Source organism: Hyperolius riggenbachi, chromosome 5 (assembly GCF_040937935.1).
Source record: "Hyperolius riggenbachi isolate aHypRig1 chromosome 5, aHypRig1.pri, whole genome shotgun sequence".
Lineage (NCBI taxonomy): Eukaryota > Metazoa > Chordata > Amphibia > Anura > Hyperoliidae > Hyperolius > Hyperolius riggenbachi.
In genome coordinates, this window is record NC_090650.1 from 57,167,572 (window position 1) to 57,179,100 (window position 11,529).

Here is an 11,529-nt window from a genome sequence, read left to right on the forward strand (position 1 = left end):
TTGGATCATTAGTGGCCATCTTAAGCCATTGTAACATGATTTTTTTTCTAGTTTGTCTTTTTTTGTTGTTTAAAAATAATGCTCACATCTCTGACCAGAATCTGTTCAGTTTAAAACAGAACCACCAAATATGGCTATAGGTCCCTGTTTCTTAACTTAATTTGCACCTCCAACAATGATAAATGTATTTATTAAATTCAGTTGCAAAGCCTGAAGAACTCCAATTACCCTGATGTATTTGCATGATTGCATCTGCTCTACTTCCCCAATCATGACACCTAGCTCCTCTTCCCATTACTGGAGTGCTGGTGTTTATTGTTTTGACATGGCTTTTTTACTTGTTTATGTAGATTATAGTAAAGTTTTGATAAGGCCCTGTCAGGTTTTAAACAGGTGTACCAGAGGCGATATGTGACATGATGAGATAAACCTATATTTTGTACTGTTGTACATATACATTAATAACTAGGCTGTTTTACTTGCTTTATTTTTGCTGCTTGAAAGAGATAATTTCTAGGCATGTTATGCTGGGTAAACACTGGTCGATCCAGCGGCCGATTAGCCACCGGATCGACCCCAGCCGCGTCCCCGCTCGTCTGCATGAATCGATTACCGCTCGTCCCCGCCGGCGCTCCTTATCAGCCGCTCGATTCCCTGCCATTGTCCGCCGGCGGGGATCGAGCAGGCGAGGGTCGAGCAGCGTGATCGGACCAGCTGAATATTAACAGAAACGTACCGTGTATCCCCAGCATAAAGGCTCATACACACGTCGGATTTGCGCGGACGGGTCGTTTGAACGTTCCGTCGTTCGCACGTTTCCGCATGAAATCCGGCGTGTGTACAGACTATCGTTCGGGAGATAAGACTGGTTACCAGCGATCCGCCCGGCGGATCGTTGGTAACCAGTCTTATCTCCCGAACGATAGTCTGTACACACGCCGGATTTCATGCGGAAACGTGCGGACGGAACGTTCAAACGACCCGTCGTTCGCGCAAATCCGACGTGTGTATGGGCCTTAAGTGACAGCTTCTGTCTTGTTGGTACCTTGTCAGGAATATTGTAAACATCACTGATAAGCAGATTACAGCCATAAACGTTATCTTGGCAGAATACAACTTCTGAGAGCAGGTAAAGATAAAATACATGACTATTGACCTATGTCTCTGGGACACTTAATAGGCTGCCACTGATTAGAGACAGAGACTGATTAAAACATTCAACCTACTTTGTGGATGTTTAAATATAAAAGAAAACCCTGCGGTACTTAAAATAATTTTTAGGAGAAGGTGGATAAATATAATTGTTTATCAGTTTATTTTCACCTCGGGTTCACTTTAAGGGCTCTTACACAGTGGGACATTGTGTTGCAGGGGACGTTAAGGTCGCATAACCGTCCCCTAACGCAACACATGGTGGTGCTAAAGGTGGATGCTACATAGAGCCGTGTTATGCGGCTCTTGGTGCACCATTTTTCGTTAAATAGAACCTGCAATGATTCATATGAATCTTTGCTAGCAGGCAGAGAACTGAGAATGATTCATATGAATAATTGCTAGCAGGCAGAGAATGATTCATATGAATCATTGCTAGCAGGAAGAGAACCAGCATTGCAGTGCAGTGAATATTAATTAGCCATGTGGCTAGACAAAATAGCAGACTCTCCCCTCCTCCTCTCCTGCACACAAAAAACAATAAAACAACATTACTGAGCATGTGCAAACAGTCTAACGTGGCTAAAACCGGGTATAACGCACAGCATGCTGCACTTTCATTGAACGTGCAGCTTTACACTGTAACGCAACGTGGGCACTGTGAACAGCCCATTGATTTTTAATTGCTGTGAGTTGGGCTGCGTTACAGGCTGCTGTAACGTCCCACTGTGAAAGCAGCCTAAACATCAACTGAATAGAGAAGAATATGTATGTATGCTATCATATTTATGTGTCCTTTTAAACAACACCCATCGCCTGCGAGCATTGTAATTAGAGTGCAAGAGATTTGGGCACAGCCGGCGCCACCATAGGCCGCAATAGGAATTACAGCTATAGTGGCGCACAGTCAGTAACTTCGGCGCCGTCAGAAGAGGGAGCTGAAGTTGCTTTTAAAACATTGTGATTTGCAATTGCTGGAAGCCAACTGGTGGTAACTGGTATTGCTTAAAAGAAATAAATATTGCTTAAAAAGACAAATATGGCAGCCTTCATATTCTGCTCACTTCAGTTGTCCTTTAAAGAAAACCTGCACTAAAAAAAAAACATCCCCTGGGGGGTACTCACCTCGGGAGGGGGAAGCCTTAGGGTCCCGATGAGGCTTCCCCCATCCCTATAGCTGCAGACGATGCAGCGCTGGCTCCCCCAAAGCGTCCCGCAATCCTCCCCCCGACAAGTGCTGATGTATTTACCTTGCCGGGATCCAGCACAGGCTCAGTATCGGCTCTTCCTTCGGGTAAGGCGGAAATAGTCGAACCTGATCGTATCCACTCCACTACACAGGCACAAAAGGACTTGTGCCTGCGCCGTAGAGCGGATCGATCACGTTCGGCTATTTCGGCCTTAACCTAAAGGAAGATCCGCTAATACGCCTGCGCTGGATCCCGAAAGGTAAATATTTACATTGCCGCACTTGGGGGGGCTGCAGCTGGACAATGGAGGGACAGAGAAGAACTGGGAAAGCCTTGTTAGGATCCCGAGGCTTCCCCCCGGGGACTTTTTCTTAATTACAGGTTTTCTTTAAGCATTTTAAAGCATACCTAAACTGGGACAAACTGAAGGGTTTTACAAGTTCACTTACTTGCACCTTATGGCACATTTCACGTGACTCCATTACTTCTTGCTTTTGGCTTTGGAAGGCGGAAATATGGAGTCACGTGAAACATGAGCCGTGAAGCACAAGTAAGTGGACACCCCATTTCCCTGTCCGCAGGATCAGTGCTGAATGGTGCTGAAATGTGGTGTTTGGGTGAATTTGGAACTATGTTCTGAATTCGAGCATGAACACTATATCAAGGAGTACTAGAGAAACACAGCCTTTAACCTTCCCAGCGTTCAATTTCCCCAGGATTTCTGTGCAAACAGTGATAACATTTATTTTTAAAACTTTTTTTTTCCTGTAACTTGCCAAAATGTGTCAAGCAATGGTCTAGTATGCAGTGCAGGAGAGTATTGATGTGTATGCATGTTTATACTGTTCACAGCATGTTTTTTTGAACGGACATTTCTGTCCATACCGCCAGGGAGGTTAATCAAAATGAACCCGAGGTGTGAGACCTATGGAAGCTATTCATTTGTTTTTAAACAATACCAGTTGCCTGGTATCCTGCTGATCTTTCTGGTCAGTTGGGTCTAAATCACACACCTGAAACAAGCATGCAGCTAATCTTGTCAGATTTGTCATAGGCACCTAATATGCATGCTTGTTCAGGGTCTATGACAAAGTATTAGAGGCAAGAGAATCATAAGGTCAGCCAGGCAATGTGCATTATTTAAAGGTAAAAAAACATGTCAGCCTCCATATCCCTCTCAACACCTTTCTCGTTAAGTGGTCCATGCCTATAATAATGTTGAAAACACTGTTCTAATGGGTGGTACTGTAGTTGGAACCAAGCTGCAGTAGTGCCCACCCATTCTTCATCCCCCAAAAGATGCTGAAGAAACAGAGCAATGAAAGACCTTAACATGAGCAATCTAACCATAAGAGTGTACAGCTCAAGAGAGGGAGCAGCCTGTGGACGATGTGTTGCTCTCTAGTCACAATGTCACCAAGGCTTGCTTGTGCAGCTGTGCGTTATGTTGTGACACCCATGGCTCAAAACTCAGCCACGAATAAACACAGGTGTCACAGAATGGGAAGAACATGCTGGTAAATAAACAGATTTATAGTGGTCTGAAACACAGCATTTCCTCTTTGTTCTAAAAGATTATTTACAACATAAAATCTACTACCACAAAAAAATTGTAGTAGAACAGCATTCAAACAGTTAAACACACTTTGTTCTTCAGTGGAAAGCCCCTTAAGTGCATCTAAAGAGGTGATAACATTGTATTTTGTTTACATTTTCCTGTTGCTACAATTAGTATACAGCCAGCAGTATGTGCCGAAACAGAACTGTACTGAGCTAAGAAGCAGAGAGCTGAGAAATTATCACTAGATAGATTTTAATATATTAATACAGCAGCTATGCATAAAATGCAATGGCAGCTTTCAGAGCAGATAATCTGTACTTTGGGAACTTGTAATTTGTAAACAGCAAAAATGGTAACTGTATGGGTAATGAAAAACACATTTTTATTAAATGTCGTGTCAAAGTTTTTTATCACAATTCAATGCACAGTTAGTTGTAAATAGAGATGTACATAATTGTATTTGTTTACAAAATGTAGAATTCTTTAGCTCATAAATACATTTAAAACAATCCTTGATACATCAGATCAGTGATATGCGTGCCTTATGATGTAATGTATTAATATTAAAGTCCACAATAGGGTGGAACAAATCCCCACTATGAGGTGAATCACAAAAAGATAAAAATATTAATATACATAAGGATTATACTGTACACCAAACATATGCAAACAATGGTAGAAATCTACTGATATGTACATCTTTCTCATAATAATCACAATATTAAATCAGAAAATATGCATAAAAATAATCAATAATCTGTTCTCCCCAGAGATAGACATACCATCCTGCGAAAATGCTCTTGCAACTGTTATCCTAAACATTAAAAATATAAGAATGAAGCGCAGATCAAAAGTCATTATCGCCACTGGAAAATGTCTTGATAAACTTGGGAATTTATTTTTCCTTGAATGATGGCAATCCGCCTAGACCCTGATGCAGCAAAGCAGCCCCAAACCATGATGCCCTCACCACCATACTTCACAGTTGGGATGAGGTTTTGATGTGTGCTGTGCCTCGTTTTATCCTAACACAGTGTTGTGTGTTTCTTCAAAACAACTCAACTTTTGTTTCATCTGTTCACAGAATATTTTGCCAATACTGCCGTGGAACATCCAGGTCCTCTTTTGCAAACTTTAAATGTGCAGTAAAGATTTTTAGGGACAGCAGTGGCCTCCTCTGTGGTATCCTCCCATGAACTCCATTCTTGTTTAGTGTTCGTAGATTCACTAACCGGGATGTTAGCATATGCCAGAGACTTTTGTAAGTCTTTAGATGACACTCTAGGATTTTAAATTCACCTCATTGAGCATTCTGCACTGAGCTCTTGCAGTCATCTTTACAGGATGGCCACACCTGGGGAGAGTAGCAGCAGTGCTGAACTTTCTCCATTTATAGACAATTTGTCTTATTATGGACTGATGAACAGCAAGGCTTTTGAAGCTACTTTTATAAACCTTTCCAGCTTTATGCAAGTCAACAATCCTTAATAGTAGGTCTTCTGAGCGCTCTTTTCTGCAAGAAATCATTCACACTGGTGTGGTTTTTATAGGGCAGGGCAGGTGTAACCAACACCTCTAATCTCATCTCATTGACTGGACTCCAGCTGCCTGACACCTCACTCCAATTAGCTCTTGGACATGTCACTAGTCTAGGGGTTCACGTACCTTTCCCACCTGCACTGTGAATGTTTACATGGTGTGTTCAATAAAAACATGGAAACATTTAATTATTTGTGTGGTATTAGTTTAAGCAGACTGTGAGTGTCTATTATTGTGACTTAGATGAAGATCAGATCACATTTTATGACTAATTTGTGCAGAAATCCATATAATTCCAAAGGATTCACATACTTTTTACTTCTACTGTACAGTTGTAAGATGAAAACAAAACATTTGGACCAGAGCACACTTAAAGTGAAAGGGATATAGAGGCTGCCATATTTATTTCCTTTTAAGTAATGCCAGTTGCCTGGCATCTTGCTCATCTCTTTGGCTGCAAACGTGTCTGAATCACACACCTGAAAGAAGCATTCATTTGCTATTTGTCAAAAACCTTTGCTCTGCATGCCTGTTCAAGGTCTACGGCTAAACGTATTAGAGGCAGAGGATCAGCAGGACTGCCAGGAAACTGATACTGTTTAAAAGGAAATAAATGTGTCAGCCTCTGTATCCCTTTTACTACAGGTTCCCTTTAAAACACGTTTCCATCTCACTAGGTACTATATATCATCTGTTTATCAGCAGAACATTTTTGTGATTATTGAATGCCAAAAAACAAAATTGTATCCACTTCCCACACACAGAAGATTACCTTTTTATTGACACTGATAATCAGCCACTTTGATAAACATCATAATTGGTGTTTAACTGCGCACCAACCATAAGTGTTTCACAGCTGGTTCTCTGGAACCTGAAATTCAGTCAATAGAAACTGAGGGGCTAGTCACTGCAGCATATGAGGAACTTTGACATCACTCAAACATTTGTAATCGTAAAATATTAAAATAAAACACATCCCATAAAATACTTATTATTTTATTAGGTCTGGAGTGTTGGTTAACCACTTCCATACCAGCAGTCTCATGGCCCCTTAAAGAGGAACTCCAGTGAAAATAATTTAATAAAAAAAAGTAAATCATTTATACATAATTATTGTAAAAATGAAGCAGTCAGTGTTTGCTCATTGTAAAATCTTTCCTCTCCCAGATTCACATTCTGACATGTATTACATGGTGACATAATTACTGTGGGCAAGTTATGTAGCTGTTTCTATCTGCTCTGGCTGTTACAGACAGCTTTAAACAGCCATTTCCTGTCTGTGAACATTGTTACATTGTGGCAGTTAGCCCAGAGTACCGCGGTATTCAGAGCCTCTTGTGGGAGGGGTTTCAGCACAAAATTAGTCACACTGCGCCCCCTGATGGTCTGTTTGTGAAAATCATTGTATTTCTCATGTAAAAGGGGGTATCAGCTACTGATTGGGATAAAGTTCAATTCTTGGTTGGAGTTTCTCTTTAAGGACCAGAGCCTGCTGCTACCACAGAATGGTGCCATCCGACAAATCGCAGCACTGAGCTTGCTAGGGCCCTCCTGGCCCCTCGGCTGCTGGGCCCTGCTCCACCTGCATCTCAGGCTAGCACCCCGGTCCTGCTTACTAAGATGTCACTGGACCGGCAGTAGCGGTTCCACCATAGCTGCAAGCCAGCCAAACAGAACACAAACTGACCACAACCGCAATCCCAAGGGGTCAAACTCTCACTTTTGCTGTTTCTTTCACCTCTCTCTCTCTCTCTCTCTCTACTTGCTGTCCTTTTCCTCTACTCTGTCTCTCTCTTTTCCCTGAGTTGGACAAGAAGGCATCTGATTCAAAGTATTGCTGCAAAGCGTTTTTAGGGCCATCGATGGCAGGAGATTCTACCTGGTTCTTTCCCCTGGTTCTTTTCTCCTGGGTCCATCCTTGTTCCTACGCCTGATACTCTTTGCTTCACTTGCTTGTATATGAATTGTATCACTGTTTGCATCACTACTCTTTGCTTTGCTTGCTTGTATATGCATTGGACCACTGCTTGGATCACTACTTTTCGCTTGCTTGTATATGCATTGGACCACTGCTTGGATCACTACGTTTTGCTTCGCTTGCTTGTATATGCATTGTATCATTGTTTGCATTGCTACTCTTGCTTGTGCATGCATTGTACCAGTGTTTACATCACTGTATGTTATCTGTATGCTGTATGTTTTTAGTGTGCATCTACTGTGTACTACTGCTACTGTACCACCACCAGCCCTGTTGTGCCGAGACCAATTCCAGGTACAACTTATGTTAATAAATTCTCATTCTGATACCCACCGCTCTCACTGGTCATGCCCCTCCTTCATCCCCGTAGGCCCCTCTCTCTGCCGTTGCTATGAGTGAGCAGGTCAGGACCCACTTTCATTGCCTCTTGATGCTGTCCATCAATATGAAACCAATGGGATTGGCTTACAGTGATGACAGGATCAGGACCCAATGAAGTCGGCTCCTGCCCAACTCACACAGCTCTGCTGTCATACTGGCAAAAGGGGCGAGTAATCTGCAGCGGGGAGAGAGCGGCGTGATGATTGAAATCTATGCCCTGGCAGGTATAACAGGATAAAACAGGGCATAGATTTCAATCATCAAGGTCCGGATGTGGGTAAAATATAACCAGGGTTTATAAAATAGGATGGTTTGGATTTGTACTTTGAGTAGCTGGCAATGGATGCTCGCCATATTTCTCTGGAAATACTCTGGCAGGCCATCTTGTAAGGACTGCAAGGACTGCTTGTAAGGACTGCAGTGATCATAGGGAATCTTAACTAAACCATGCTTTGACTTCTCCCCATCTGCTATGATAAGGTGGGTTATATGTACAACAAGGTTACATAGTTAAACATATTATAAGCTCACAGACCTTCCCTTCTGTTTCGTCACCTTCGCTGCCTCACTGAACCTTAAAGAGAGCCAGAGGTGGGCTCATAAAATGTAAATAATAAATATGCTACATGATCCAGGGGGCTGGGCGATTCAGGTAGCCACCAAAACCGCCGCTCTCGTGGGCCAGTGTGGCCCACTTTCATGACCTCTGTGTCAGGACGCTGGAAGGAGAGAGATCTGTCTCTCACAGCAGCGTGCAAGCAGACAGGGAGCGGCAGGGGGTGCGGCCAGGGAGAGCTGCCCAATGGCAGCTCTGGGAAGCCTGCAGGAATGCCCTAGTGGGCCTCTTGAGCAGGGAATCCCTCTCCTCCATTTAACTTCTGAGATAGCGACAAATATTGTCACTAATCTCAGGGGGCTATAGCGTGGCGGTGGAGGGGGGCAGAGAGCGGCGGTGGGGGGGGGGGGGGGGCAGAAGCATGTCATGAGCCAGAGAACATGGCTCTGTGTCCCATGTACCCCCGAAGGAACTGCCTAGGGTTCTCTTTAAGTTTAAGATGTACCATAACAACCTATAGTAGGATGTAGTAAATAGCCATATATAGCTGTATATTGGTATGTAGTCCTGCCCTCCAAGATATGCTGAGCCTAGGCCAGACATGGGCAAACTTGGCCCTCCAGCTGTTAAGGAACTACAAGTCCCACAGTGCATTGCAGGAATCTTACAGCCACAGTCATGACTCAAAGGTAAATGCATTGTGGGACGTGTAGTTCCTTAACAGCTGGAGGGCCAAGTTTGCCCATGCCTGGCCTAAGCTGTTTATTAAGCGCAAAATATTTTAATATAGCAATGAACGTTTCTCCCAGGGTAAAATGCACTATTAATGACTTTTTTCCTATATCACTGTAGATTGTAAATATCTGACACATCTGACAAGTTTTGGATTAGTCCATTTTCTCAGGGGATATTCATGGGATTTTCTTTATTTTTAAAAGCACTAACTGACTGGCAGTTGCTCAGTCCAATAGCCAAAATAGTGTACAACTGAATAGCAGTAGGAGAAGAGCACCAGATAGTAGGCAGGCTGAGATAACAGGTGCAATGGCTGTGCCTCCGGATGACCAGCATCAAAGGAAAGGGAGAAGAGTAATGGCCCATACTCACGGGCTACAATTGTCGCCGCAACACGCGGGGCGCGCGTGTTGCGGCGACAGGTCGCCCGTGAGTATGGGCCGTCGCACGAGCGCGCACCCCGAACTGTCGCCCGCCGCTGATGTCGCTAGGCGATTGAAAGTTTCAATCGCCTGGCAACAGTCGCCGCCGCACCTCCGCCGCAACTGTCGCTAGTCCGCGTGAGTACGCGGACTAGCGACAGCAACCTCCATTGAGAATGCAGAGCTTCCAGCGGGGGGGAGGAGGAACGTCGGCGACAGCTTCCGTCGCACCGCTGGTCCCTCTTCCGCGTGTGTACGCGAAGGGACCTGGCGAGAAGCTGTTGCCGGCCTGTCGCCCACACGCTCACGTGTACTGGTGACAGGCAACTTTTGCTGCCCGTGAGTATGGGCCATTACAGAATCCGGGCACCGACCACAAAAGCAGTTCAAGCCACCTTTAATCCATTCACAGCTTCCCAATAGTACAGACAATGTTAAGACCCGACAGCCATTTTGCACGCTAAATGCCCGCTGGCAAGAGATACTAACTTAATTAGTATCTCTTGCCTCTGACGAAGCTGGCATTTAGCCTGTGAAACGGCTGTCGGGCCTTAATATTGTGTGTACTGTCAGGATGCTGGGAATTAATTAAAGGTGACTTGAACTGCTTTTGTGGTCGGTGCCCGGATTCTGTTACACTTCTTCCCAGGGACGGTTCTAGACTTTTTGCTGCCTGAGGCAAGCATGAGAGAATGTGCCCCTCCCCCCCCCTTCCAGATTCGTAATGATTGCGCAGCACCCGACAATTTACTCTGCTTCATTTAATGTTCTCACATGACATGCTGCAGCTCAACACAATAGCACACTGGCTGGCTGTGAGTCTGTGACAAACAAACTGTTCACCAGTTTATTTCCTTTTAAACAATGCCAGTTGCCTGGCAGTCCTGTTGAACTTCTGGCATCAGTAGTGTCTGAGTCACAACCCTGAAACAAGCATGTGGCTAATACAGTCAGACTTGAGTCAGATCGCTTGATCTGTCTACATGTTATGGGTCTATGGCTGAAAGTATTAGAGATGCAAGATCAGAAGGACAACTAGGCAACTTGCATTGTTTAAATGTAAATAAATACGGTAGCCTCCATATCACTTATCCCCTGGGGTTTCCTTTCAAGAACAGAATCCTGAAATCTAAAATCTGTAAAATAAGAGTTGTGCGCATGAGGCAGGGTCTCCACAATCCCCATCCATCCTGATTCATTTTTGGATCTAGCCTAAAGAAAGGGGTGGGATGATCCAAAATGGACACATAGGGGCAGGGGTGGAGATTTAAGTCTCACAATGTCCATCAAAGTCAGAAAGTAATAGAAATAGAATATGCAGGAACCTACTGTTAAAATCAAGGACTTAAAAATAGATAAAAACAGCAAAGAATATTAGAACAAAAGTCAAACAGATTGCAAACAGTAGGATGCATTTTGGGGATGTTTCATATCTGAAATGACTGGCCGTTATTTTGTCTTGAAAAAAAAAAAAGGTTATTTAATGCCTGAAGTGTTACCTTTGTGATGGCCTCCTCCTGGATCCAGAGGCTTCCCCCCTCCCGCTTCTAGTGCTGGCGAAGCTTGCGGCTGAGCTCCCGTACAAGAACTAGCATGACCCCACCCCACTGCACAGGAGCAGGTCGGCTCACATCTGTGCAGAAGCACAAAGCTGCAGCTTGGGTTTGGCAGAAAAAAAATCTAATCCATTCGGCTCTGTGCTGGTGCGCATGCGTGGGCTGTCTGAACCTGCACAGGGTAAGGCTTGTCAATGGGCTTGCGGGGGTCTCAGCACTGAAATAATGAGGAGGAAGAAGGCAGGGAAGCCTATGGATTATGCAGAGGCTTCCCTCTACCCTAGGTAAGTACCCATTTAGAGCACTTTTTTCATTACAGCTTTCATTTAAATAGTTTTGAAGGTTTTGATTTGTTCGGGGCAACTCTTATGCACATTTTTGAAATTTCTATTTAAAGCTTCTTCCAGTCAAGCCAAATCTCTGTTATTCTCGCAGGTAAGTTTATTTTTTAGCGTTCAA